This window comes from Rousettus aegyptiacus, unplaced genomic scaffold (assembly GCF_014176215.1).
Source record: "Rousettus aegyptiacus isolate mRouAeg1 unplaced genomic scaffold, mRouAeg1.p scaffold_m13_p_13, whole genome shotgun sequence".
In the NCBI taxonomy this organism is placed as follows: domain Eukaryota; kingdom Metazoa; phylum Chordata; class Mammalia; order Chiroptera; family Pteropodidae; genus Rousettus; species Rousettus aegyptiacus.
Window position 1 is genome coordinate 21,518,195 of NW_023416288.1, and position 27,934 is coordinate 21,546,128.

Below are 27,934 nucleotides of genomic sequence, written 5' to 3' on the forward strand. Positions count from 1 at the left end.
TTTTATCTCCCAAAGTTATTTAATAATTTATTAAATTTATTTTAAACACAGCTCCTTATAAGGACAAGAAAAACCTACCTCCTAAGTCCGCCCTAAGGATGTGACTGAAAAATTCTCCCAAATATTGTCTGCTTAGAAAGTCATCTAAAAGTTTAGTGCCGAGGAAGTGACAGTGAATGTTTGGCAGCTTGGAATGTGCTCCTCTCGAGAGGTTGCCATGTGCAGGGTTGGCAGAGGGGACCTGGACAGGCATCAGAAGCTCTCGCAGCCACTCAGAATTGGAGGTTTTGATGGGATGGGAGAGAGGGAAGAAGAGGAAGCATAAACTGTGATTTCATGCTGCTCTGGCTTGCCTCTTGTACTCGAGGCATAGCCCAGAGATGCTCTGGCAGGAGTGGGAGCAGCTGGATAGATTAAGAAAGGCCTTTTGTCCCTGCCATTCACTAACGGACCAGATTTGGGGTGACAGATGTAAAATAGACAGGCAGGACTTTGGGCAGGTCTGGAATGATCTTAACATTCTGAAGCTTATTCTTGATTAGCAAGCTTTAGGTTTTGTTTGGAATTGTTTAGACAGAAGTAGACAGAATTTTTTAGACAGAATTTTTCAACTTATGGATGTTTTGAGGAGAGCGTCACTCTCTCCTCCCATTATAATACTTAACTTTCATTTTGCTGTATAACACTAAACACATTTACATTTTTTTTTTCTTTTAAAGAAAGATCATCATTAAGAATGTCTACAAGGAAGTCATGGGAAATAAACTCTCAAAATTTATTTTTATGTGCTGTTAGAAACAACCACATAATTTTTTTCCTTCTCAGTCATTCTGGAAAAAAATTGTGACCAAGGATGATGTGGAAAACTACAGCATTAAAAATAATATCATAGGTAATCCAAAAGGGAAATTAATTTTCACTTTGAAGGTGTTCACCATCACAAACACTAAAATAATGAGTACACTGGCTCTCCTGAGACAGTGCCAACTGTCACCTGCTGCTTCCCACAGGGCTCCCAGCGTAACAAGTCTCTCTCGGTGCCCTAGCTTCTGACTCTGTGTCAGGAGACTCAGGAAGGACATCTCTTCAAGCAGTGAGAAATGACCTATTGCGTTACGAGACACCAACTTCTCCTATTGTTAAGTCATTCCGAATTGGCTTATTTCCTTAACAAGTGAAACTGTTACTGTTATTGAAAAATAAAAATGGTAACTTAGAGGGCAAAAGATGTTTTAAGTTGATGTAGCTTGTCTTCCAGCCCCTCTAGGGGCATCTGATATGACGAGTACCCATTCACACCAGGATACAGAGACCAGCCCCCTCGGGGATGGCTTTGTGGGAAATTTCAGGGCAATGAAGTATATCAATAATTTCACTCTTAAACTTTATAGAATTTTTGAAAGTATATGTAATATAAATAATTTAAATCCATCTTCTATAATGCTCATGTTATTATATAAAAGGTAGAAGTTGAAAGGAAGAAACAAAAGTCCTGAGCAATTCAATGAATGAATAATCATTTACTGGAAAGTTAGTTGACTCTAGGAATACCAGTCACAGACCGGGCTTGTTGAAACCACCTTCTTCTGCGTCCCTTTCCCTCAAATTGACTTATCTTAGTGTCTCCTACTATTTTTAGGGGTGATACAGGTTCTGCCACTCTAAGCTCCACACCTCAACTCTCACCCATAAAATTCATAAATATCTTCATCTGTTAGTGTTTTTTAAGAGTAATAGCAGATGTAGACCATGTTGTGAACAGTCTCGGCAATATAGGTTTTTTAAAGGTTCGCAGTCCCTCCGAAAGAAAATATCTCAGCATAACGATATTCAAACGAGTGTCATATTTGACTAAAATAATACCTGCTTTTGATAAGTAGAGCTATATGCCAGAGGTTTGGCGGCATGCAGGTTGGGAGAGGGGATAGAGAACCAAAACCTAAATGGGAGAGAAAGTCAAAGGAGAAAAAATAAACAAGCTCGTAAGTACATTATCTTCCCACGCAGTGGTAACATGAAAATAAAAATTAAAGACACTAAAATGTCCCTGGGGAAAAATATATGAAAACTTTTAAATAGAGGCACATAATGATTTACATGGTCAGGCATCTAAAAAGAACTTTAAGAAATATCTCTCTTCACCCTGACCTTCAGAATATCTAAAATGAAGTGTAGGGCATTAACCCAATTAGTTTAACTTTAAAAATACTTCTCTTAAACTAATAAACCAGAAATTATCAGGCAGGATTTAAGAAATCCCAAGGTCGCTTCCAGCAGCTATTCATAACTGCTGGAATGCTGGGGTATCAGAGGGTGTGTTTCTAATCCTTTCCTCTCGGGTTCTCTGATAGCAGGTTTCCCTAAATTGAAATGACTCCTTTACTGATTGTGTCGAGTTTCCCCTCCTGCTCTCCCTGAGCATGTTATTAATTTTGCACTCTGCTAGTGACTGTTTATATTGACAGATTTCCTGAGGACTATTGAAGAGCACTGCCCACAATGAACCCCACTTTCTCTCCCTTTGTTGGTATAGTCGTGCAATTTGTAATTTTAACCTCTGAGTTAACTCAGTGAAGAGGTTATTTAAAAGACTTCTCGAGACACAGTATAATATGGATTAACGTAGCTAATCTAAGTGATTATACTCTACCAGAAATTATTTGCTTTTGTGCATGCATAAAAACAAATGTCCTATGTGTACAATTACTTTGATTTTAAAGGCCATGCTTATTAGAGAAAGAGATTAGGATTCTGTAGTTTCCTTTAGTACTCCCAAGGTATCTTCTTTATAGTCATGCCTGTCTATATATTAATTGTTTTTATAATAGTTTCCATATAGGCTTAGATTTATTTATGTATATATGTGGTTATACATGGACATATGTATCTAGACTTGGGTATGTATAGACATAAAAGTAAAATTATAGACTTTGTTATAATAAAAACAGTTATAGGTAGAACTGAATATAACATGCCTTTTAAAATCAGGCCTAAAGAGTAGTAGGATTTAATGAAAAGACTACTGAATTAATCATAAAACATGGTTTCTAGTCCCCCCTTTATCATTAATTAGGTAAGTCACTTAGTCTTTTGGGGCCCAGAATAATTCCTTTATTTGGAAATCGAAAACAAAAATAATTATAGATAATTGACTCTTTAAATCATAATAGGGCACCATGTGCTGAGAAAATTGAGAGAAATTTCAGCATGTGTTTTATTTATGGAACTTCACAGATTAAGAATAGGTAGATAAGGGTAAAGGGGGTCAAATATATAGTGATGGAAAGAAATTTAAGTTTGGATGGTGAACACACAATGCAATATACATATGACATTATTGAATTGTATGCTTGAAATCTATATAATTTTATGGAATATATAGATGACATCCCAATAAATTTAATTCAAAAAAAGATGACATCCCAATAAATTTAATTTTAAAAAAGACTAGGACTTCTACTTCTGGTAGCAATACCAGACACTCTGCTGGAAACCAGTTAGATCCAATGTAAAATATTTTGGTTTGTTGCTGGACTCCCTGGAAGTGGGCAAAGTTAATCTCCAAGTCCTATCCTCTTTCACACTCCCCAAATAAAAAGGAACAAACTGAGTCAACACTGGACCTTGGAGCAGTGAGCAGATAACTGTGCTCAGCAAGAAGTGAAGGAGAGAAACTGTATTATACTAAGGGAAAAATAATTTTAGATACTTGACTCTTTAAATTATAACAGGGCACCAGTAGGATACTGTAAACTCAATCTGGATACTGATCCTAAGGTCAAGAGCAAGGAAGTGGAACCGAGTCAGATTCTGCATTAAGCCAGGACTCTCGAAGATAGCTAATGTGGCCCCAGGTTACTAGTCTCTCCGGCTCCTCACAGAAACAACTCAAATCTTCATAAGAAGTCCTCCTGCCGTATATTCCACCAGATTCCCAAATTTTATCATCAGGCAAATATTAGTTCACAATCAAAGACCATCAAGTACATGAAGAGTTAAAATATCTATGTTAGAACTGTCAGATAACAGAATAGCTGCTTATGAAGTACTTAAAGAACTAAAATATAGAATCAAGAGAATGAGCAAGCAACAGAAAACTATTGGGAATGATTAGGCAGTTCTGAAAAATAACTAAATGGAATATCTAAATATAAAATCTGCAAATGTTGAAAGAAAAAAAAAACATGTTAAAAAGCACATTAGCTACATCTGAAAGAGAATTAATGAACTTGAAGATAGAAATGAATAAATTAACCTAAATGCAATCCAGAAAGAAAAATGACTCGAAAATATGAGGATAATTTAAAATATTGAGGATAAAATGAGAGGGTCTAATAATGTCAAATCAGAGCCACAGGAGGAGAGAATAAAGCTAATCAAGGAGTGATAATAACAGAAATTTCCAGAAAAGCTGAAAGCTATTAAGCCACAATTTCAGAAAGCACAATATCCTAAGCATAATAAAAAGAAAATCAATGCCTAGTATCACATTGTAGTGAGTTTATAAAGCAACAAAGATGAAAGTTTTTAAGGCAGCCAGTGGAAAGGCATCACAAAGCGATGATCATTTTACGGACAGCAGACTGCTCAAAAGTAATAACAGAAAACAGATGGCAATGGAATAATACATTCAGTGTTCAGAAAAAATAACTATTAACGATCAAACCTTAGAGTGAAATAGAGACGTTTATAGTTAAACAAAAACTGAAAGTTTATCAACAGACACCCACTAAAGGAATTTTGAATCTAAAATTTCCTTCTTAGAAAGTAGTATTCTATGATGACAATTCAATTAATAACTCAATAGCAAAAAATGTATTTTTAAAGGTCTCACATCTTTGAACTAGAGTAATTATTCATTTACTAATTAAGAAATCATATAAAGTTTTGAATACTTAAACCTTAATTGTAATAAAAATATAACATGAAAAACTGATATTTTATGGGAACTCTATCAGCCATAATGTTTACATTGGAAAAGAAAGAATTCTGAAAATGAACTAAGCAACAATCTTAAGTATTTAGAAAAGAACAAGAGAGTAAATGGGAACAAACAATGAAAATAAAAGCAGAATTCCATGAAATCAATAACAAAAGTATAACAGAAATATCAATAATGATAAACGCTTTTTGAAAAGACTAATAAAATAGACAATCCTTTGGTAAGACTTATTCAAAAAAAGTACAAACGATATAAGGGCTAAAAAGGGGATGTAAATACAGATACAGCACAAATTGAAAGGAAATACAATGAGCAATGTTACACCAATAAATTTATAAACCTAGATAAAATGAAATAATTCTTAGAAAAGTATAACTAACCAAGACTGACTTAAGAATTATGAAACTTGAATAGTCCTGAAACTAATAAAGCAATTATAGCTTAAAATCTTCCTATTAGAAAGACTAGACCCATGTAATTTTATAGGTGAAATTACTAAACACTCAATAGTTAATTTCTTTATTTTATAGATTTATGCAGCAAATAGAAAAATAATAAACACTCCCTAAATCGTTCTGCATAACCTGAGCACTAAAAAGAGACAAGTACAATTTGATTTGAGAATAGACATTATAGGTCAATCTCTCTCAAGAACCTCAACAAAACATTACCAAAAATTACTCAAAAACCTAAACAAAATATTACAAATTACCAAAATCCAGTGAGGTTAAACAAAAAAGTTTATTTATTTATCATGACCTAGTGGGATTTATCCCAGGAATGCAGAGTAGTTTAACATTGGAAAATCTAGAATTGTGATCCACCGTAATAGAATAAAATGGGAAACCTATATATAATCTCAATAAAAGCAGGAAAAACATTGGATAAATTAACCACCCATTCAACTTTGAGTAGAACAAGAGTTCTTTATATGAATGAAGGTATCTACCAAAGCCTCCATAAACATCACTCTTAATGATGAAAAGTTAGAAGCATCCAATTTGAAATCAGAAACAGGACAAGTTTGCCCACTATCATGTTTCGATCACCAGAGGCTCTAGCCAGATAATAAGTTAAGAAAAGCAAAGGTATAAAGATTAAAATGGAGCAAACACCTCATTAGTTGCAGATAGTGTGATTAAATACATAGCAAACCACAATCTAAAAATAACTTACTAGTCATAAGAGAGTTCAGCAAAGTGACTGGCTCTAAGACTAATCTACAAAAATCGATTGCCTTTCTAAACAGTGGTCATGAACATTTTTAAAATGGAGGTGATGGGACTACTCTAAAATTAGAAGATGGTGATGATAGTACAACTCTAAATATACTGAAAGCTATTAAACTATGTATGTACTTTAAGTGGGTAAACTTTACGATATAAATTATATATCGATAATGCCATTTAAAAATAACTGCTCTATACAAAACGACAGAGATGAATCTTTAAAGTTTTAAGTTGTATGAAAAAAAAAACAGAGTTCCCTCTTATCTGCAGGGGATACATTCCAAGGCACCCACTGGATGCCTGAAATCATGAATAATACTGAACTCTATATATACTATGTTTTTTACTATACATACATATGATAAAGTTTATTTATAAAGTAGGCATTGTAGGAGATCAACAACAACAATAGTAAAACAGAATCATTATAACAAAATACTGTGACAAAAACTATATGAATGTAATAAAAGTTATTTATATATGTATAGATCGAGCGAGAGAGAAAGAGAGAGAGAGAGAGAGAGAGAGAGAGAGAGAGATGGAGCGTACACACACGTGAGTGACCGAACAGAAAAGGAAGTCTGAAAATGAATCCCTATCTATCTGACAACTGATCTAGTAACCTAATGGCTACTAAATGACTAATGGTATATAGCACGAATATCCTGGACAAAGGGATGATTCACATCCTGATTGGATGGAGCAAGACAATATGAGTTCATCACTCTACTCAGAATGGCATGCATTTTCAATCTTATGAATTGTTGAATTCTAGAATTTTTCATTTAACTTTTCCAGACTGAGGTTGACTGTGGATAATTGAAACCTTGGAAAAAGTAACCATGGATAGGGGTGTACTACTGTAGATAGTATGTGATTTTTACATAAAACCAAGCAAAAAGAAATATTATTTATGGATATACACATACATCCTGTATGCTAATCCTCCCGAATAAAACTATTTAGAACATTACAAAGGAAGGATTAGCATACAGGATGGTTGCTCCCTTGGAAAGAAAAAGAAATAAAAGAGGAAGAGAACACATAAGTAGACGCAGTGGTATTGGTCATTCTTTTAGTGCTTGAGTTAAGTGATTACTTAAAAGTTTTTATTTTGATTATCTATAGTTTATGTGTTTTATATTTAATCTTTTGAATTATCAAATATTATATTAAAATATAATAAAAGAAAAATGCCTTTAAAACTATAATAATATAGATATACCAGCAAAAAGTAAGACACTTATAAAGGAGGAAATCACATTGACCCGACTTGCCCACATCAACCTCAAGGCCACAGACAGTGCAGCAATACCTACGAAGTTCTGAGGAAAAGAATACATGACTTAAAAATGTCAACCCAAATCAAATTATCTCCTAGGATAAGTACAACAGATGTATAGTAAATGTGAGAGAACTTAAAGAAATAAAAATCCACAAACTTTCTTGGAATAAAAAATAAATTGATTAAAAACTACTGTATGACAAAATCTAGGCAACAAAATAGATGAATCAAGGCAAAGGGTGCAGAAATGAGAGGCCACAGCATGAAAAGTTCTGGTGGTGAGCACCAAATCACTGAAAACAGAATCAAGAGTTATTAGCTGCTTGAATTATGGTTTCAGAACATAGCATGTTATAAACTCAAGCATTGTAAAGAGTAATGTAACTAACAGAAACTAAGGTTAGAAGGAAAAGTGGAAGAAAGTGAAAGGGTGTCTGTTCTCTCAAATTACACAAAGAAGTCAGTAGATACTATGCAAAATTGAAACATAATTTAAAAAATATATCGACTCTACCTCAGTGTTTCTCACCGGGGAACGCGTGACATTTGGGGAAAGCATGTCTCCTAGTGATATTTGTACTGTCCTGTGCATTATAAGATGTTTGGCATCTCTGGAGCCCAGGCACAAAATGCCAGGGTCACCTCAGTTACTGTGCCCACCAAAAACATGTCCACGCATTCCTAAAGACACGGCACTGACTTGGATTGAGAAACACTGCTTTAACCTCTCCAACTTTTTCATAGTAGTTTTTCTCTTAAACTTAGCACAATGCTAAGAATTAAATCTCTTGATTTAAAATTACAAAAGGGATGGTTTTATCTGAAATTCATTCAATTTCATGTTGGTGTCCCTTTCTTCTATTTAATTAAAAATAAATTTAATACAGAAAAGGGCTGTTTATCTAAAGTAACCATTTGTAAGTTAACAAAAAGTATTTCTTTAAACAAGGAGCCTGAAAATGTATACATACTTAACTTTATTTTTGTGATAAAATGTAGATAACATAAAATTTTAACATTTGAACCATTTTTAAGTACACAACTCCATGACATTAATACATGCACATTGTTGTGTAATGATCGCCAGATTCCATCTCCAAAACTTTTTCATCTTCCTCAGCTGCATATTTTAACATAAACCGTATAAAGAGCCATTTGCCAATCTTTTGATTTGGGGCCAAGATCTTTTCTTTTGAGAGTGGTCCCCTGATTGGAATTCCCCCTGGCCATCATTTTTGCATGAATCACACTAATAATGAGCTCTCTAGGATTTCCGGTTTCGATTTCTTTAAAATGAAACAAGAACCGAAAGACATTTGGGAAAGAATCTGAATGCAGAATCCTAGGTCTCCCACCACCCCCTGATATTTTACTGTTGCCATGCTCTCCTGTAATTTCAAAGCAAAAGTTGAATTACCTTACATCTACCCAGCCTTCCTGACACGTCCAATGCTGTGCTTATGGGCACGACAATTCATTCATTTTGCATCGATATTTTATTAGTTTTCATAAAATTTCATTAAGTTATATGATTTTAAAGATTTCTGTTCAAACACAGTAGACTCATGGAAAATATTCAGTTGAACTGATGGGGACAGAAATGTAGGTGCATCTAGAGAGCTGTCAGCTCACTGTAAACATTTTAAGTGAAGGGTGTACTTAGGACATGATCTGGCAAGTTGGATATTATATCAAATTTAAAGCAGTACATACATCTGTGATGATTAATTTTGTGTATCAATTGAATGGGCTGTGAGGTACCCAGACTTTTGATTAAACATGATTCGAGATGTGTGAGAGTGTGTGTCTGGATGAAATTTAACATCTGAATGGGTAGACTGAGTAAAGCAGATTGTCCTCCCCATGGTGGGTGAGCCTCACCCAATCAGTTGAAGACATGAATAGAACAAAAAGGCTTAGAAAGGAGGAATTCCTCTCACCTGACTGCTTTGAGCTAGACATTGTTTTTTTCCCCCAGTTTTTGGACTTGAACTGAAACATCAATTCGTCTTGGGTCTCCAGCCTGCTGGCTTTCAGAGTGAAACTACACATGGACTCCCCTAGGTCTCTAGCTTGGTGACTGCAGATCTTGGGACTGCTTAGTCTCCCAAATCATGTGAGCCAATTCCTATAATAAAACTCTTTCTCTCTATACACACATGCATCCTATTGGTTCTATTTCTCTGGAGAATCCTTACTAATACAATACTTGACAACTTAATGCAAAGTGAATCTTGGAACAGAAAGAAGACATCAGTGAAAAAATTGGTGAAATTCAAATAAAGTCTTGAATTTAGTTAATAGTCATGTACCAATGTTGGTTGCTTAGTTGTGCTAAATGTGCCATGGTAATATAAGATGTCAGCAGTAGGGGAAATGGGTGAGAGGTATAGGAATACTCTGTACTCTTTGCAATATTTTCATAAATCTAAAATTATTCAAAAAAAAGACTTTGTTTTAAAAAAAATAGCATGTACCATATGATCTGCTTTTCTAAAACCATTTCCAATCATCTATCCTATTTGTATTTATGCATTCTGTTCACCAAATGTTAGTAACCAATACTTTGGGAAATTATTTCTTTTTTGTGATTTTCCGTATTGCTTGAATTTTTTAAAACTAGACATTCCAATTATTTCACTAAAACTGTAAAGTCATTCTTTAAAACACTTGAGTCTGTTTGACAAGTGACTTCTAGAAATTATCTAAACTCTAAAAACATTACGATGTTTGATTTGATGTTAGTTTTTAATAACATGGTTTCATCTGTTGCACTCTCCTCGTGGACCCAAAGATGATTTTAAGATGAGGCTCTAAGATTAATACTATGCCGCAGAACTAGAAAAATGGCCAGGTCATGTGAGTATAAGAACATGCTGCTTCTGACCCATACAGAGCTTACTTAATGGTTTATGTCTCTGTGTTACTTTTGCTTTTTGCCAACTATGAGAATCACAAGGGACAGAAAGGATCTTGGCTGCAGTTCTGTGATTCTGTTCAGCGGAGCAGTGAGGGAATAAAGACCTGTCAGGGATCTAAATCTCCAAATCAAAGAAGAGCTCACCACTGAGAAACTGGAAGGATTAAGCGGACGGAATCCTAAATGTCCCACTACTACAAATAAAATTGTTTAATACTCACTCTATCCTCTTATTTCTCCTCTTTTATCTTTGTTCTCTTCATCCTGTCGCTACTATCTCTCCTGCTGCCCAGTTTCTCTCATGCGCTTTGACTATTAGGCATTTATAAAGTCTTAAGGGAGCCATTTATTTTCTTATTTCGAGACGGTCAACTCTTCACAAACAGGGAGAGGATCTTGTTCATTTCCATGTTCCCATCATCCAGCACAGCCCACCCATCCATCATGGTGAGGGTTGTTGAATGAATGACTTTGAGACTGGAGGTGGCAGTGATGTCTGTGAGCTTAGCCACAGCTGTAAATGGAAAACTCTATACCCTTCTAGTCCCTTCTACTCAAAGAAGTTCTATGTACCTCTCCTTCCCTACTGTTTTTCTTTCACAGCCCTATTTTTTCTTGTAACATGAAGTTAGAAGCTTATGGCCTTTATTCTGCACCTTATGAATATGTAAAATCTAGAGTCATTTTGCTCTTTGAGTGAGGTCAGGTCTTCCCTTTAACTGTGCTTCTAGAAAGAAATAATCTACAGTTAAGTCCACACTTAACATCACCAATAGGTCCTGTGACTTATAATGAAACCAATTTTACCATAAACTGATATAAGCAAGAGTTAAGTTCCTGTGGTATCTCATCAATGTCATAATGAAATGACATCGAACGACATGACATTATTCTAGGACCTGCTGCATACCAGTGGTTCTCAAACTTTATCGGGTATCAGAATCACCTGAAGGGACTGTTAAAACACAGACTGCTGGACCCCACTCCCAGAGGTTTTCATTCCATAATCTGGGGTAGGGCCTTTTTAACATTCTCAAGTGATGCCGACGCTACCCTGATGCTCCTGGTCCACAGACTACACTGGTCCAGAGAATTGCAAATCTGTATACCACAGAAGTACTAGCTAGTTAGTTGTCTAATCCCTTCTGCGAGGGAGAAAAAAGAGAAGTGTACATTGTCTAGAACTTAACCATGAAATAAAAGTAATGGGAAGAATTTGCATGTTTTGTTTTAACCCCAAAATATAAAGGTTTTTTCCTTATAATCATCATTCTTTAATTCAAATCATTCCATAGACCGTAAGTAAAGTTAAAACTAGCAGAGAAAAGACTATTGATATTTCTATCAGAGCAGATAAAAAGGTTAATTATGGTGTGCACATCTTAAAGATCTCCTTGCCATGTGAGCCATCTCCAGAAATACTTGCCATAGAACTGAAATAGAAATGATTATATGAGTAAATTATCACCCACACTCCTTGCATGCATCATTTCATACCACAAGCCTTTTCTCTTTTCAAGGAATAATGGTTTTACATTTTACTTTGTGATGGCACTCTAATTGCTAAATATAATAGGGGCATTATGCTACAAAGTTAAAAGATTCCAAGTGAAAAGATAAATCGAATATAGTAATCTCATCCAGCCAATGATTCTTTATAAAGTGTGCTCCTCTTTCTTTTCCAGCTGTCTCCCAACTCTGAACTCTCACAGAGTGATTAAAACTGAATAAGATAGCAGAAAAAAGTTAAAAGAGATCCTAGAATTCATCTAGTCCAGGTGTCTGCAACAATGACCTACTGGCCAAACCTGGGCCCCCGCCTATTTCTGAAAATAAAATTTTATTGGAAAACAGGCATGACATTGCTAACTGATAACCTATATGGCTGCTTTCACACTGCAATGACAAAGTTAAGTAGTTGCAATACAGACTGTGGGGTCCAAAGCTGAAAATACTGTCTCATCCTTTACCAAAAAATGTGCTGACCTCTCTTCTAGTCCAAACTGCTCATTGACAGGTGAGAAAACTTACCTCATAAGAAAGAGGTAGCTCAGGGTTATACACTCAGACAGACACAGGATTGCAGAATGCCAGGCATTGTCCTCAGCAGCTCCCATAAGAACTTTGGTCCCCTGAGAGCCAAAGCCATCCTTCATGTATTAGTATAGAAGGGGACTCTGCATTAAGTTTGCATCTCATTACAGTTTTCAAAGAGCCTTCCATATGACAAACCCAAAAAGAACAGTGTGACAGAAGTGTGCTTTGATGTTAGTCCAACATGAATAAATGGCATCATTTTTTTCACACGTGTACAAAACACGTGAGCAGCCTAACATTTAGAGCCTGTTTCTAATAATGAAAAAGTCCTTTTGCATTGATGAAAGAGTCACAAGGATCATCTTGTCCTTCAGTTCTAGTCCTTCAGCAGAGCCCCGAAAGATCACTGGGGGGCTTGCCACAAAGACGTGCACATTCCCGGGAAAGGAAAACTTGGTTTCAGGGTTACGTCTTTTAGGAGGCTTTCTTGACTCATCAGTCTTATTTAGATATCCCTCTTTTGTGTTCTTATAGCCTACATCTATCATAGGACTTTTCTCTCCGGCCTTCACTAGGTATTCAGTAATTGAATTAATGATGAGTGAGTGAATGAATAGATGAGTGAGTTAACAAACATACAAGAGGCGCAGGTGTGAGCCACTATGACCTGTTCAGGAAATTGTTTACATGGCTAGAAGACAGGGCATAGGGACGAGGGCGCAGGAAGCAAAGGCTGGAGAGGTAGGTAGGTCAAGGTAAGATTAGGGAGGACCCCGTATACCATCCTAGGAATTTGGATGGTATTAATTATTTCAGCAACTTTTTGTTGGCCCTTATTATGTGCCAATCCTGTGACTTTGGAGGTCCAAGATATGTCCCCTGCCCATGAGGAGCTTACTGCTTCACTGAAGCAATATTAATTCTGGAAATGCATGGGCTTTGGATGCAGTGTGCCTGGGTTCCAGTTTAAACTACCCTTCACCAGCTATGTGGACTTTAATATCTCAGTGCTTCAGTTTCCTTATATGTGTAAAACTAAAGTAAAAATAGAACCTACCTCATAGTTGTTGGGATGATTAAAACAAGATAATGTATATAAACCTGCCTTGCACATGGGAAGTACTCAATATAATATTAGGCACTCCTCTTGGGGAACATAGATACTGAGCAAAGAATGTGAAGTATGTTGGAGAACTACAAAAAGCGAGGCCCAGAGTGCGGTGGGAATGTAATGGTGGTGGAGGGTGGCGGGCATGGGGGCTGCTGACATGAAGTGGAGATTCGAGGAAGGCCTAAGGGAAGAGCGGATGGAAAGATGTTCCAGGATGAGGAAAACCTGGTGAAAATGGCAGAGCCCGTTCTGAGAGTGAAGTAAGAAGAAGACCAGTCTAGCTACAGCTTACGTACGGGGCGAGGCGGGGCGGGGGGGGGGGTGGTTTCTGGGAGGGAGGAGAGAAGAGTGGCTGGAATTGAGGCTGGAGAGGCAGGTGGAGGCCGGCTCCTGGAGGGTCTCAGAAGCCCTGGTAAGACTTTTGTCTTTGTCTCAAGTCAGTGGGAAGCACTTAAGGGATTAAGCATGGGGGTCACAAAACCAGAATTTTGTTTTGAAAAGATGGAGGGATGTCAACAAAAGAAAACAGGAATTGAATTAATTGGTGATTGACCGGATAGAAGATGTGAGAGTAAGGAGTGTAAGATGTCTTCCAGATTTCTGGATTGAACTTTTGAATGGATAGTGTACTATTTACTCAGAAATGTGAGAGGAAGAGCAGACTTGCAAAGTCAAAAGATGACAGCAGTAGAAATTGAGGTGCCAGCATGGATGGTGATGGAGTTCAGAATATAAGTGAGCATAGGAACCTGGGCATGGATGTGATTGCCAAATACGTAAGTGAGAAGACAACCCAGATGAAACTCTGGGAGAAGAAGAATCCAGAGGAAACTGAACAGAAGTGATCAAAGAAATCAGTTAAAAACTAGATGATGTTGACATCACAGAAACCAAGGGAGGAAAAAGGAGGGAAACAAAGGATATGGTCAGCAAATACTGTCTCATTTTTAATAAGAACTAACAATGGTCCACTGGATTTGACAATTAGGATATCTCTAAACGGGGTCGCCTAAAACTCCCATAGACTCCAAACACACTGATCTTTGGAGAGCCCACCACATATTATAACAAACATTAAAATGTACCAAATTCTACTTTAAATTTATCTCATAAAAACTTAAGGAATTAAAATTTTTTCCCTTTGAAATTAGTAATAATTAAAAATTTCCAGTTTTCTTTTTATATTTAAACCAATTGCTTTTTCTGTAGAGCTCAAACATATTTTATATGTTCTTGAAAACCCAGAGGACCTAGGGCCTAATCAACAATGACTACATTCAGAAAAGGCTATGGAGGGTTATACAGAGTGAATGGTGAAGCGAAACAATAAGTATGGATGTCTCTTTCACACACATTACTAGTAGGAAAGAAAGGAAAGAAGGAAGGAGAAGCAAAGAAGGGCATAAAGTCTAGGGAGGGTATGTTTTTTGTTTGTTTGTTTTGTTTTGTTTTGTTTTTAAAGATTAGAGCTCTTCACACAGTTTGGGAGGGGGGGAAGTAGAGGTTAATGGTGCAGGAGAGACTTGGAACCCTTGTTCGAAATGCTACTGGAGCAAACAGCAGGTAGGAAGGGATCCAGGACATAAGTAGGATCCACCTTCTTGAAAGTCCCTCTTCCCTGAGTCCAGATGGAAGGAAAGAAGAAGTGGGTAGATTGATGTTCACACTCTATAGCTATTCATAATAATAAAATGTTAAAATCAAAACTATCAAGGAACTCTAATATCGCTATTCAGCACTGTTCTTCTGAAAATCAGAAAATAACAAGAGTGGCCCAGGGAGGTTACAGCAGTTAACAACTCTGGTTCATACCTAATCCCTATGTACTCTGTGATGTGGAGTGCTGTGTAGATGCCTATTGAGGTCTGGCTCTGGTTTCTTTCTGAGCCAAGAAGAGGCGAGTACTGTCTAGGAGTAAAATGCCCACCTATGTCAAGGAAATTGATTTGTCAGAGGGATCGTATGATAGATTAGTTGATTTACACAGAGAAAGAAGGAGGTATATAGAATGTGCATTAACTCTTTGGGGCTACTTGGGGCAACATTAGTAAATCATGCTAAAGTACTAAATGGTTCTCCTAGTGGCCCCAAAGAGTAAATGCATCCTGAAAAGTTTTGGATGATCCAGAAGGTCATTCACTGTCTGACTCAAAGTGATTACAAGTGTTTTTCAAGAGCTGGGTCAGTGGCGCAGTTCCCACTTTACAGATAGGGAAACTGAAGTTTATTCTAGGCCACTTGGCCAGTTAATGACAGAGCTTAGATTAGATATTAGCCAGCTAAAGTGGCTGGCTAATGATTACCACTCCTTTCCAGTGATCCTCACAGTAAATGTTTGTCATTTAAAATGTAATTGTTCACTGTGATATACTCCATATTTTTTTTTCCATGGAGTAGACAGATAGTTCCGATAAGATGAAATTGAATGGTCTTTTGCAAAATGTTTTAGTTGTGGCTTTTTGTTGTTCGATGGTTATCAGTTGTAGGGATTGAAATGAAAACTCCAGTTAATAAAGGAGGAAGGAGGCTGTTTCCTAACAGATATAGGGAGTAGATCTCAAATTTTGTGTGTTTATCAGGCTCATGCATTAAATAAACTAGATCATCTTTGAAGGTGTTTCCTGACAAGCTATGAGTGTTTCAGAGCTGGTAGTGGCTTTGAGATCCTCAACTCAAGGGCACTTATTTTACAAATGGAAAAACTGGCCCCAGAGTGGCCCAACCGCACCTTCTCCCTTAATCTTAGTAAGTGAAAAATCCCAGGTACCTGAAGGCAACAAGGAAAAGGGGACAGGGACCAAGTCTAGAAGTCACTTCCACAGAGCTGGAAAGGATAGCATTGCATGTGGTCATTACTATAACTCGGGTTTATAGTAAAAAAAAAAAAAAAATTACCAATTCTTTGCAAAACATACATTCAGTTACTAGACTTTCTCCCTCTTCAAAGGAAATGACAAAGTGCAAGAAAAATTAGTCACCATATAAAAAGCATGTAAAAGTTGAGTCAAGAAAGTTCCATTCTAGGACTTACTTACCCCTACATTTCCAAGCTTACTTGCATGGACAGGGGCTTCTAGAAATTTAGTGACCAGATGCCCAATTATGAATTTTCTAAAAAGAGAAAAATAAAAGTTGCAACAATAAATTGTGCTGTGAGCACAATTAAATATTAAGTATATTACAAATGTTATTATAAAGCCCATAGAGGAGCAGTGGCCTCTATATTTTTTGCCTAAATTACAGAGTCTTTTGGTCATAGGGCCAAGAATGAGGGCAGATCAGGGTTCTAGGGTTGCATGGAATAACACATTCATTTTACTTTGTCTTATCTTTGGTGATTATATTTAGAACATAAATGCCAAAACAGCCCGTTTTAATCAACAATAGGACTTCCCTACTGATGTGTTGGTTGATTCAGTGAGTTTTGCAAACACAGAAAACAGACTTGAGAATAGGCAGAAGGCTGGCTCAAAAAGGAAATTTAGCTTTCCTGCCTAAATAAGAGATGCATGCAATTATTAATCAAAATAAATATAAGGCTCAAACAATTACAACTACGTTAATCTCTGGGTATTTGGGATCTGTCTAATATCTATAAATTAAGAATTGTTATTAGCAAATTAATTAATAAAAATCCCTTGCACTTTGTATGTCATCTTACATGTGACTAAGTTCTTTCACATATTATAACTTTGATGTTGATGTGGGCAGGACAAGTGTTGTTATCCTCACTTAACAGACGAGCAAGTTGAAGCTGCAAAAGGTCCTGGGCTCTTTCCACAGACGACACTGCCTCTAAGGTCCTTTTAGCAGGCCCTTTGTGATGAATAAGAACCTCTGCTCAAGTAAGGGCTTGAGCTTTTAGCACCACTGTCGTTTAATACAAACGTTGACTGAAGATGTGCCCATACTGCCCTGGAAACATAAAAAATATGCCCCCGACATGTCTTGATGGAATTCAAGTAAGCTAGTATCCCCTAGCAATAAGGACTGAAATAAATTAAGGAGAGTACAGATTAAGCATATGTTTTCAGTTGATGGTAGGATCCAAATTAATGAATTTGTTAATGGTTCTTTCCACTTTGCTGGATGCCTAGCTATCAGTGCCAATCAGTTTTGGACTTTGGCCACAATATTTATCTGTTTCTCCAAAAGCCATTTTCAGTCAGACTGGAGTTAAGGTTACCCAAGTTGCACAGTGCACTTTTGCCAGCCTGGTGGAGGAGGTTCTGGGCCTGCAGACCAGTGCTCCCTAAGACTCTGTAAAGTATTCTTTGCACGCCAGCTGTTGTACTCCTTTGAACCCCCATTTACATATGGTACATAACTCAACAAGAGAGTTTTTCTTTCTGTTTCACCAAATGCAGGTGCACAGTCATTCCGTGAGAGCTCTTATAATTGGCCATGTGAATTAACCCCCAGGTCCAAGATCTGAAAAAACTAGTTTTTCATAAAGATGATGAAAAACCACAATATTTGTACTTTTTTTTTCAATCTTCTGAAAAAGTCTTCTTCCTGCCTGTAGCAACCTCACAAATGGCACCCATTGTGAGAAGGGTTTTTTTAGCTAATGTAGGTTTATAGAAAAAAAATTTTTTTCCCCAAAGCATAAGTAAGTAATGAAAAGAAATATATTGGCTCACTTTGCTTTCTGAAAAATCCCATCAAATTACTTTTTTTAAATATTTACTTTTAAAATCTTATCAGATACTAAAGAATTCTTGGATGCCATATCTTCTCAAGCATTATTAGTCTTTTCTTCTGCAGCCATTTCCTATAAAACATCCTTGTGTTAAACCAAGAACATCAAACTGAAATAAACAGGTGGAAAAAGGTTTTCTTTCTTCCTCAGTTATATTTATGTGCATAGAGGTTAGCCAGAGTAGAAAAAAGGAACTATGAACCTTCAGACATTATAGAAAATTTGGACTTATTAAATATGAAGTGTTTTTAGCCTTAATTCAGTGTCTTTAGAACCAGAAGCCCTAAGGATATATAAAAGATCAAATATTTATCCTATGGGAAAATTGGACCCCAATAATAATACTTTATCCTCAACCTCTTTTAAAGTGTCAAAAATTATATCACATCTCATAGAAAAATGATTTTCATGTAAACTAAGAATTTCATTAATTCGGATTTCACTCATCATCAAGTATGACTTTGAACTTATTGCTTCTCAATAAATACAAAATAAATTAAAGTTATTTGATATGAATTATTGCTCTACTCCAAATTATCAAAATCATTAAATAAAAATATAAAGAAGGAACATACACATTTTTCCAAATGACTCATTCTTAAGCTTTGTTCAAAGCTTGGGCAAATACTATGAAAGACAACAACAACAAAAAAATTGTGCTCTCTTCTTTCTTTTAACTTAGTGTCCAAGTCAAATTTTATAATCACATTTACAGTCACTGCACTTTTAATGTTAACATTTTATAGGAAGAAAAACGGAGTATTATAATTGGTATCCTTCATACTCCAAATAAGGCATAGTACTTAAACTGCTTGCACTATTAATTACATCAGAAGGAAATGTATCTTTTTATATTAGACAGTGTTCTGTTAGCTAAACTCAGACTGCCAATCTCTCATCGCCCTACTTCAGCTAACTGGATGATACGTAAGCAGCCCGTGCAGGTGGTACAGGGAACCCTGAGACAAGTGAACTCAAACATCAACTTCAGGCTCAGACAGACTCTAGTACCAATGGGCTCTGCAGAAAAAAAAAAAAAAAATGGTGCCAAAACCATAGGCAGTTTGTTCAAATTCTTTATTTATTTCATAAATATGCCTTGTGGTCAACCCTCTTTACTTTCTATTGATCAGGCCGGTGAGAGGAATAAAAGGATTTTTGCAAAGTATTCGTCCTTCAAGGAGGCTGCATTCTGTATATGACGACATTTAACTTGCACACCCGTTCCTAAGTGCCACCTGTCATCTTCCCTCGCCCACCCTTGATTGGAGCTCCAGTCCCACTCTCCTTTTTTTCACGAGACTGGTTTCTTATCCATTTTAGATTGTGCCAACTTGCTTTCTTCCAGCAGATTGTTGGTGCTAAATAAATAGCATGATTTGTAGCAATAGTGGGTATGATAATGAATCTTAAAACACCTAACTAATTCCAGTGAACTCTCTTGTGATATTAAGGTGTAGAACACATGGTTGACTAACAGTGATAATGACTGAAAACAGGGTGATAAATGACTATGCAGATTGCTGATGGCCTACAGTCTCAAAAAGGGATCAAGTACTTATAACCCAAGCATTCTCAACAGGGCAAATCAGTTCTTGGGAAAGCAATCTCATTTAAACAAATATATGTGTAACAGTATAGACATTTAGGACTGCATCTGTACAATTTTGACAATAACCTGCTCCATGAAATACAGAGACACCAAACAACTTGGACAAATACTCCTGAGGTCAAGGGTCATGGGAGGTGAGAATTAAAGTTATTTTTGCTCTTTCTTGAATGTTGCATTGTTCCCGGATCTGTAAGCATAACTTTAGAGACTCCACCAATATAAACAAAAAACTACCGAGTTATGAGTCTGTGTTTACACAGTCCGGATCAAAAGCACAGACGCTCAACTCGGATTCATTTGCATTTTCTGCCAAAAAAATGTCCTGATTCTTCCTTTGAAAAGTTGCGATAATTCATATTTTGATGCCATTTATTCTCAAGGTTAAAATATATTTGCAAATTTTATAAAAGGCCTCCTAGTCTTTACTATGTTGCCAGTACTTTCTTTTCTTTTGAGTAGCATTGTTCTTTTCTAAGGCACTGATTCTGTGGCAGATCCTCGGATCATTGCAGGGAGCACAGATGAAAAGCCTGTTATTCCAAAGGATTAAATTACAATTCTCAGTGAACCATGGCCAAGCTTTTTTTTTTTCAAACCCAGGGAGGATTGGAAATAGGAAATGTTATGCGTTGAAAAGGGGTAGGAACAGTTGAGTGGATGAGGAAAAATAACCATCCTAGTAAGTATTATTCTCTTCAAGTAAAATCATGAAGCATATACAAGATGATAAAGTCTATAAAATATCCAAATGATAAGGAATAATAAACAACTGAGTTTGTAAGAAGTAATGATATCATGGAACAGTTTTTTATTGAGTTTGAAAAACAAGTAAGGAAAAGAATCTAATAGATGTAGTACATATACAGGAATATACAAAAACTTTAAAATGCCAACTTCACTTCAGCAGCTTCAGGGTTTAAGGAATATGAGGGCAAAGGACCTAAAATTTCAAATCACTGAGAGCTTGGATATGAATTCTCTTGGGAAGCATGACAAAATGTAGTGGGAAAACAAAATGAAATGGAGTCTCTACCAAGGGCTATTGGACCAGGATAAGCAAACACTTCCCTAAAAGGTGTGACCTTCTAAAACCAGGCAGAGAAATCAGTTCTGTTTCAGGTTCCAAACACGAGGGCAGTATCATATAACCTGGGAGGGAATGGGATAAATAAAATTGGGAAAGAAAACACTACATAGAGAAAAGATGTTTTGAAATTCAATTCTAGAACATTAATGCATGTGGAGGAAGATAAAGGATTTAGGTGCCCAATGGCATGGAGAGTCTGAGGAGAAAAGAAACTGACAACTCAGCTGTGTGCTGTCATTATAACAGGGAGTCTACAGGATGCCATTGTGCTTCCTACTAGTGTGTCACTTTAAGAATCAGGGAAAACTCACCATGAAATGTTGTGATGAAAAGTTCAAAAATATGCAGAGGGTTTCCCATGTTTCAGGTACATATCAAGAATGATGGTAGGTGCTTGGGATGAAACGATGGATGAGATACAATCTGTGCTCATTAAGAGTTCACAGTATTTTGGACACACACAAAAAAAGAGACACTCAAGCAGATGATTTCAGTAAAACAAACAAACAAAACAAAACAAAAAAAACAGCAAATGCAACAAGAATATGTAGTACAAAGGAAGATGAAGAGTAACAACCTGCTTTGCCTGGAGAAGTCAAGAAATGCTTTGGAAAGGTGGTAATGTTTGAATTGGGTCTCGAAGGGTGAGTAAGAGTTCCCTAGGCACAAAGAAAATAGATGCACAAATAAGGTGCATGCAGTATGACGAATTCAGGGTGGTGTGAAGTGCGGGGAGCCAGATGAGGCTGGAGGATTGTGGGGTCAGACTGGGAAGGACTTTCTGTATTGTGCCGAGGAGTTTGGCCTTAACCCAGTAAGGGGAAGAGAGCATTACCGGCTTTAAAGCAGGGAAATGAGAATGGAAGCTCTGGCTTTATGTAAGGGGTAGGGGAAGGCTCAGGTTTGCAGATAGCAGCCTGGAGGCCTTCACGATGGGGACAGAGGAGAGATGAGAGGACAGATTCCATGGATATCTTGGAGACGGTATGAATAGACCTTCACGAGCTAGTAAATGTTAGGGGTGAGGAAGAGGAAAAACTGAAGAGATCCCAATTCCTACGATGGCGATGCCATTAACTGATACAGAGAATACTGCAAAAGAAATACACCAATTTTACCTATAGCAGAGCGACATGGCGGGCAGGGGAGGTTGACAAATCTGTTGTTAAAACCCTTGCATAGTGAAAGAGACTGCAACTCAGAATCAGCCAGAAAAGTGTCCTCACCCTGCCCCACCCTACTATGTCCTCAAGGAGACTCAGAGTCAAAAAGCATTCCACTGGCATTTCACTTAATTTTTAACTATTACAAAACTCTATTTTAAAAGACAAGCACATTCAAATGTGTCACGTACCAAATGTTATTACAATAGAGACCAACAACATGCTTATTTGTCTTACCAAGCTCCCTGTTTTGGTGCAGCCTTCAGAACAAATGAAATGCCCTCTCATTACTTATAAATGGAATCGTATCCTGAGAATACAACTTGTTTAAAAATTTTTGTATTTTTTGCCATTTCCAACAACTTGTCTTTGCAATCAAGAAAATCAGGCCACTATGCAACCCAAAGAAATCATAGGAATAACAAACTGGCTGCCGAGGTTCGCATAAGGTGATCATTGTCACCTAAGCCCCTACGTTTTAATTTTTGGTCTTCATCCAAACAGCTTTGTTTTTTCATTGAATGTTAAATCCGAACTAATGAAATGTTTGCTAAAAATATTCTTCCTATCTATTTTATATATTGTGATTCTTAAGCTTCGTTCTGAAAGGGGATTCTACTTCTAAACATTTTTTTTTAAAAAAAAAAACTAAATGTAAATTTATTATACTGCAATTCCACTGATTTTTATTGTGAGGTTGTTAAGTCTTCGATTTATTGGAAGCGTTTAAAATTATAAAGCCATCCTTTCACTCTCTTCACGCATATCCATATTTTTCTCCCAACTCCCTGCTTCTCCCCCGGAGCAGACAATAACAGGAACAATCTGATTTGGCAGGATAATAATCAACCAAAATGTGTCTCTTCTGTTTTTCATTTTGCTTGATTACGACATTAAAATACAAGAATGGGTGAACTGTTTTGAAGCCTGGGCTTTGAAAACACCTGTTTACTGATGTGGATGTGTGTGGATTTTCCTATATGACAGTAAAAGCAGCTTACTCTAGTCATTTTCACACTTTCGTTGCAAAAAACATTCAAAGGTTATGGTAGCAGCTAAAATTTTCATGGAAGAGTAACATGTATACTAATACAATTTATACTATTTTATTAGTTTATGCAATCTCATATAGGCAATGATCAACTCCCTCTGTCACGCATAACTTTTTAATGTGTTATTTGAACTTCAACAGCTTCTTGATTGGGTCTCAAGCACTAATCATACCCTTCACAAGTACTATCAGAGGCTTAAACATCTTGCATCCATCATGAAGAGTAAGTAGGTTCATAATGACTAATCACATTTGCATAATTTAAAAATGCAAAGTGTGAATAGCTCCTCCCCCCTCAAGATTTGTAGTAAAAACATACACGCAGTAAGACTGCAATGATTCATTACACCACTGGCTTGTTTATATTATAACATATTTATGTGCCCAGCAGAATGAAACTATAAAAGTGTCATTAATGAGTAAAAAGGTTCTTTTTATAACTGAATTTACATGAATTTAGGATGAACATATATAACAAATTTTTTCGAGGAAGGGAAACTGCTATCTTCCTACATCCTCCTAGGACATTACAAAACTCAGTCTCACTATATATTTTTTCAGTAATCTACATTTTGTACTTCCCAGTGTGAACCAGTTTCTACCCAAACAATGAATTGTAGGCAAAGAAGCACAACATTAAGTGGAAAAATAAAACAAAATAAACCAACTTTTTGTGTCTTGCCACTGAAATGGATATAAATTCACCGGCTCCCTCTCAGGACTCTGGGGTGTCTGCTTTAGGACTGAATTCGTCTCCAAATATTAGCTACTGAGTGCCAGGAACTGAGCAAGGTGCTTTAGATGCAACTATAAAAATGACAAACAACCCTGCCTTCGTAGGGCGTATCATTTAGTTAGGAAACAGACATTTAAATTATAGTTCTGTCCCAGAGGAACTAACATGCAAGACATCCTGGAGGGCATAATGGCAGTTTTGATACCTGGAAGGTAAGCAGGAGTTCACCAGGTGAAAGGACAGGAGGGTGCACACGAAAGTGTTACAGGAGAAGGGTAGTAGTTTATGGGGAATGTTTAAGGAACTGAGAATAGATTATCAGGAAATTATCAAATAAATGTTCACTTCATACATCTATAGATTACAAGAAAAGAAGTGGCAAAAGACGAAGCTAGGGATTCAGGAGGCCAATTCTTTTCACTTATCAAATATTCAAGGGCAAGGGATCCCTCAGTACACTAGATAGACATGGTATTTGCCCTCTGGGAGCTCACAGTTTAGTAGGGGAAGCATAAAAAGTAACCAACGTAATTATGCCAAATTGTGATCAATACAATGAAGAAAACAAGGTGCTAGGAGAAAATAACAGGCAGAACCTAATTAATTAATTAATTTTTAAATTAAGTTTATTGGGATAACATTGGTTAGTACAATTATATAATTTTCAGGTGTACATTATAATTTGACATCTGTATATTCTATTGTGTGTTTACCACCCCAAACCCAATTTCCTTCAGCCACCACATATTTGATCTCCTTTACCCACTTCTCCCTCCCTCTGCCCCCTATAGTTGACCCCCTTTCCCACGTCTACCTCCCCTCTCCCCCGTCCCCTGCCCTCTGGTAACTACTAGTCTATAATCCATGTCCGTTAATCTCTGTTTCATTGTTCTGTTCATTTGTTGCTCTTAGGTTTATATCTCACATATAAGTGATATCATGTGATTTTCAACTTTTTCTGTCTGGCTTATTTCGCTTAGCATGATTATCTTGAGGTCCATCCATGTTGTTGCAAATGGCAGCATTTCATCTCTTCCAATGGCTGAGAAATATTCCATTGTATATATGTACCACAGCTTCTTTAGCCAATCATCTATCATAGGATACTTCAGTTGCTTCCATGTCCTGGCCACTGTGAATAATGCTGCTATGAACATCAGTGTGCAAATACCTTTCTGGATATGGAGTTTCAAGTCTTTAAGGTAAAATACCCAGTAGAGGGTTTGCTGGATCATATGGTAGATCAATTCTTAGTTTTTTGAGGAACCTCCATACTGTTTTCCATAGTGGCTGTACCAATTTGCAGTCCCACCAGCAGTGTATGAGGGTTCCTTTTTCTCTGCATCCTCTCCAACATTTGTTATTACTTGTCCTGTTAATTGTAGCTATCCTAACAGGTGTGCAATGATATCTCATTGTGATTTTCATTTGCATTTCCCTAATAGCTAGTGATGTTGAGCATTTTTTCATATATTTTTTGGCCATTTGTATGTCCTCTAGGGAGAAGTGTCTGTTCAGGTCCCCTGCCCATTTTCTGATTGGATCATTTGGTTTTTTGTTGTTATTGAGTCGTATGAGTTCTTTGTATATTTTGGATATTAGGCCCTTATCAGAAGCGCTGCTTACAAATACATTTTGTCTCTTTACCTTGTTGACAGTTTCTTTTGCTGAGCAGAAGCTTTTTAGTTTGGTGTAGTCCCATTCATTTATTTTTGCTTTTAAGGAACCGGGATGATGTCTCTGAGGAGGTGAGATTTGAGAATGAGAAGAGGTCAGCTCATGTAGGGTCTGGTGAACTTATCAGGGACTTGAGGTTTTATCTTGATGGTTATTTATGTTTCAAGGTTTTAAGCAGGGAAGAGATGCGATCAACTTGCATTTTAGACAAATTGTTCAGACCGCTATAAGGAGTAGAAATCAAAGAGACAGGAAGATCAGTCAGTCAATGGCTTTTCCAGTAATCTGGACGAGACTGCATTTCCTAGTGATGGAACATCTTAGTAACAGTGGTATTAGGCAAGAATAATAAAATGTTTTAAAGTCTTTTTGGCATGAGCATTAACTGTCAGGATGGATGCTAGCCTCAGCAATGAGCAGGGTCTGCAGGCCTCTGCTGGGCTGGGCCAGATGGGACAGCAGGATCCCAGAAGTGGGGCCGGCAGCCTCTTTACAATCGGTATGGAAGTATTTCAATATTTTAGCAACAGATGCAGCTATACCCGGGAATTAGGAATGGAGAGCCAGGAGAAGATACAGAAGATGATTAGGAAAGAGAAGGCTTATGTTTGGGTAACATGTGAGGTGAGAAAAGTGATTAGGCTCTGGTTTCTGCTTGGGCAACTGGATAAACTCATTTTTTATTCGATCATATTTATTCAATCATATTTATTCAGCACTTTACATTGAAGACACTTGAAAGACTTGAAATGTCAAGTGGACAATAGGGCATGTGAGGAAGGAATTAGGAGAAGGCTTGGGCTGAAGAAATAAATTGTGGAGTTTTCAGCATAAGGATGTCACTTAAAGCTACAGAATGGCTGGGGTCCCCTAAGGAGAGAGTGGGATGAGAAGCTGTAGGACCCAGAATGGAGCCCTGAGAAATTCCAGCAAGTACAGTTGGTGAAGAGAAAATGAGCCTTTAATGACTGAGAAGCAGTGGCCGCTGCTGCAGGAGGAAGACCAACTGTATGAGGTTTCGGATGCTGAGTGGAGAGTATTCCCAGAAGAAAAAGGAGGGAGGAGCTGGCTGTGTTGAAAACCGCAGAAATTGAGTAAGAAAAAGAGGGCCGGAGTCTTAAGGGATTTAGCAACATGGAGATTGCTCATGACCTTGATTAGGGCAAGTTCAGTGGGTGTTGAGCACAGAGGTTGGTTTGTCTAGTACTGAAGGTAAATGAGAGGTGGAGAAATAGAGACGGTGAGTACAAGACAACTATTTGCAGTGATGTGGGACTTCTTTGATTTTTTTTTAGGGAAGAGACTGGAGCAAAGTTTAGTTTCTAGTTGAGGAGCCAGTAAGGTATTATTCTGATATATTCCAGGGATCAGCAAACTAGGGCTCCTGCCTTTTTTTTGTAAATAAAGTTGTATTGTATCACAGCCACTCCAATTCATTTATGATCTATGACTGTTCTTATGCTACAATAGTTTACTTAGTTTAGTAGTTATAACAGAGACCCTGTGGCTCACTAAACCAAAAATATTTACTCTCAGACTCCTTACAGAAAGAGTTTGCCCGTCCCTGGATTAAGCTAAAGTACTAAATGCCCTAGCCCATTTAATTTCCATAGGAACCCAAATACATGCACATATAAATGCAGACATGAATAAATAAAAAACAATTTCCCAAGTCAAAGGTATAATGAAAATTCTCCCTAGTCAGTTTACCAACTTATCAAAAAAAAGACAAAAAGTCTTGATTGCTCTTCTGTTGACAATACAGTAGGTCTTCACCCAATGTAGTAGATAGGTAGGTTCTGCTACTTTCAGTAAAACAACGTATAACGAAACCAGTCTAACCATAAGCAAATTGTTATAAACAAGAATTAAGTTCTTACGGCATCTCATCTAAGTCATAACAAAACGATGTTGAATGAAACGGTATTCCAGGACCTACTGTATACATCTATCATTGACAATATAAACACATTTTACTCACTACTACATACCTAGTGCATGACACATGGTAGGTGCCCAATAAATATTGGCTGAAGCAAGGAAGGAATCAGGTGCTATACTAGAGAATCACAGGGGTAAGGGGCAGAGGGTCTTTTTTAGATTTGGGTAGATACCAGAAAATTCTCTGGGTCAACAAACTTATAGGGAATTATCCCAGTGAGGTTTGTGGAGGCTAGAATAAATCATAGTCCTCTAGAACTAGTCTGGGAAGTGAGGGGGAATGGGTTGGGGAGATCTGGCTAAAGCTAAAGAGTATCCTGAATATGAAAACAAAGTCACAAAGTGACAGTTTGTAGTTTGGCAGCAGGAAAAGGCAGTCTCAACAGTTCTTTATTTGTTGTGATGAAACAGAAAGCAGAGATGAACTAAATTTATATATGA

At 37.0% G+C, this 27,934-nt stretch overlaps 1 long non-coding RNA gene across 1 annotated transcript in view; it reads right to left on the reverse strand.

Annotated features, from left to right (window-relative positions):
- Positions 1–27,934, reverse strand: part of LOC107504468 — an 86,517-nt gene that overhangs the window by 25,664 nt on the left and 32,919 nt on the right. The gene's annotated exons all lie outside the window — the stretch shown is intronic.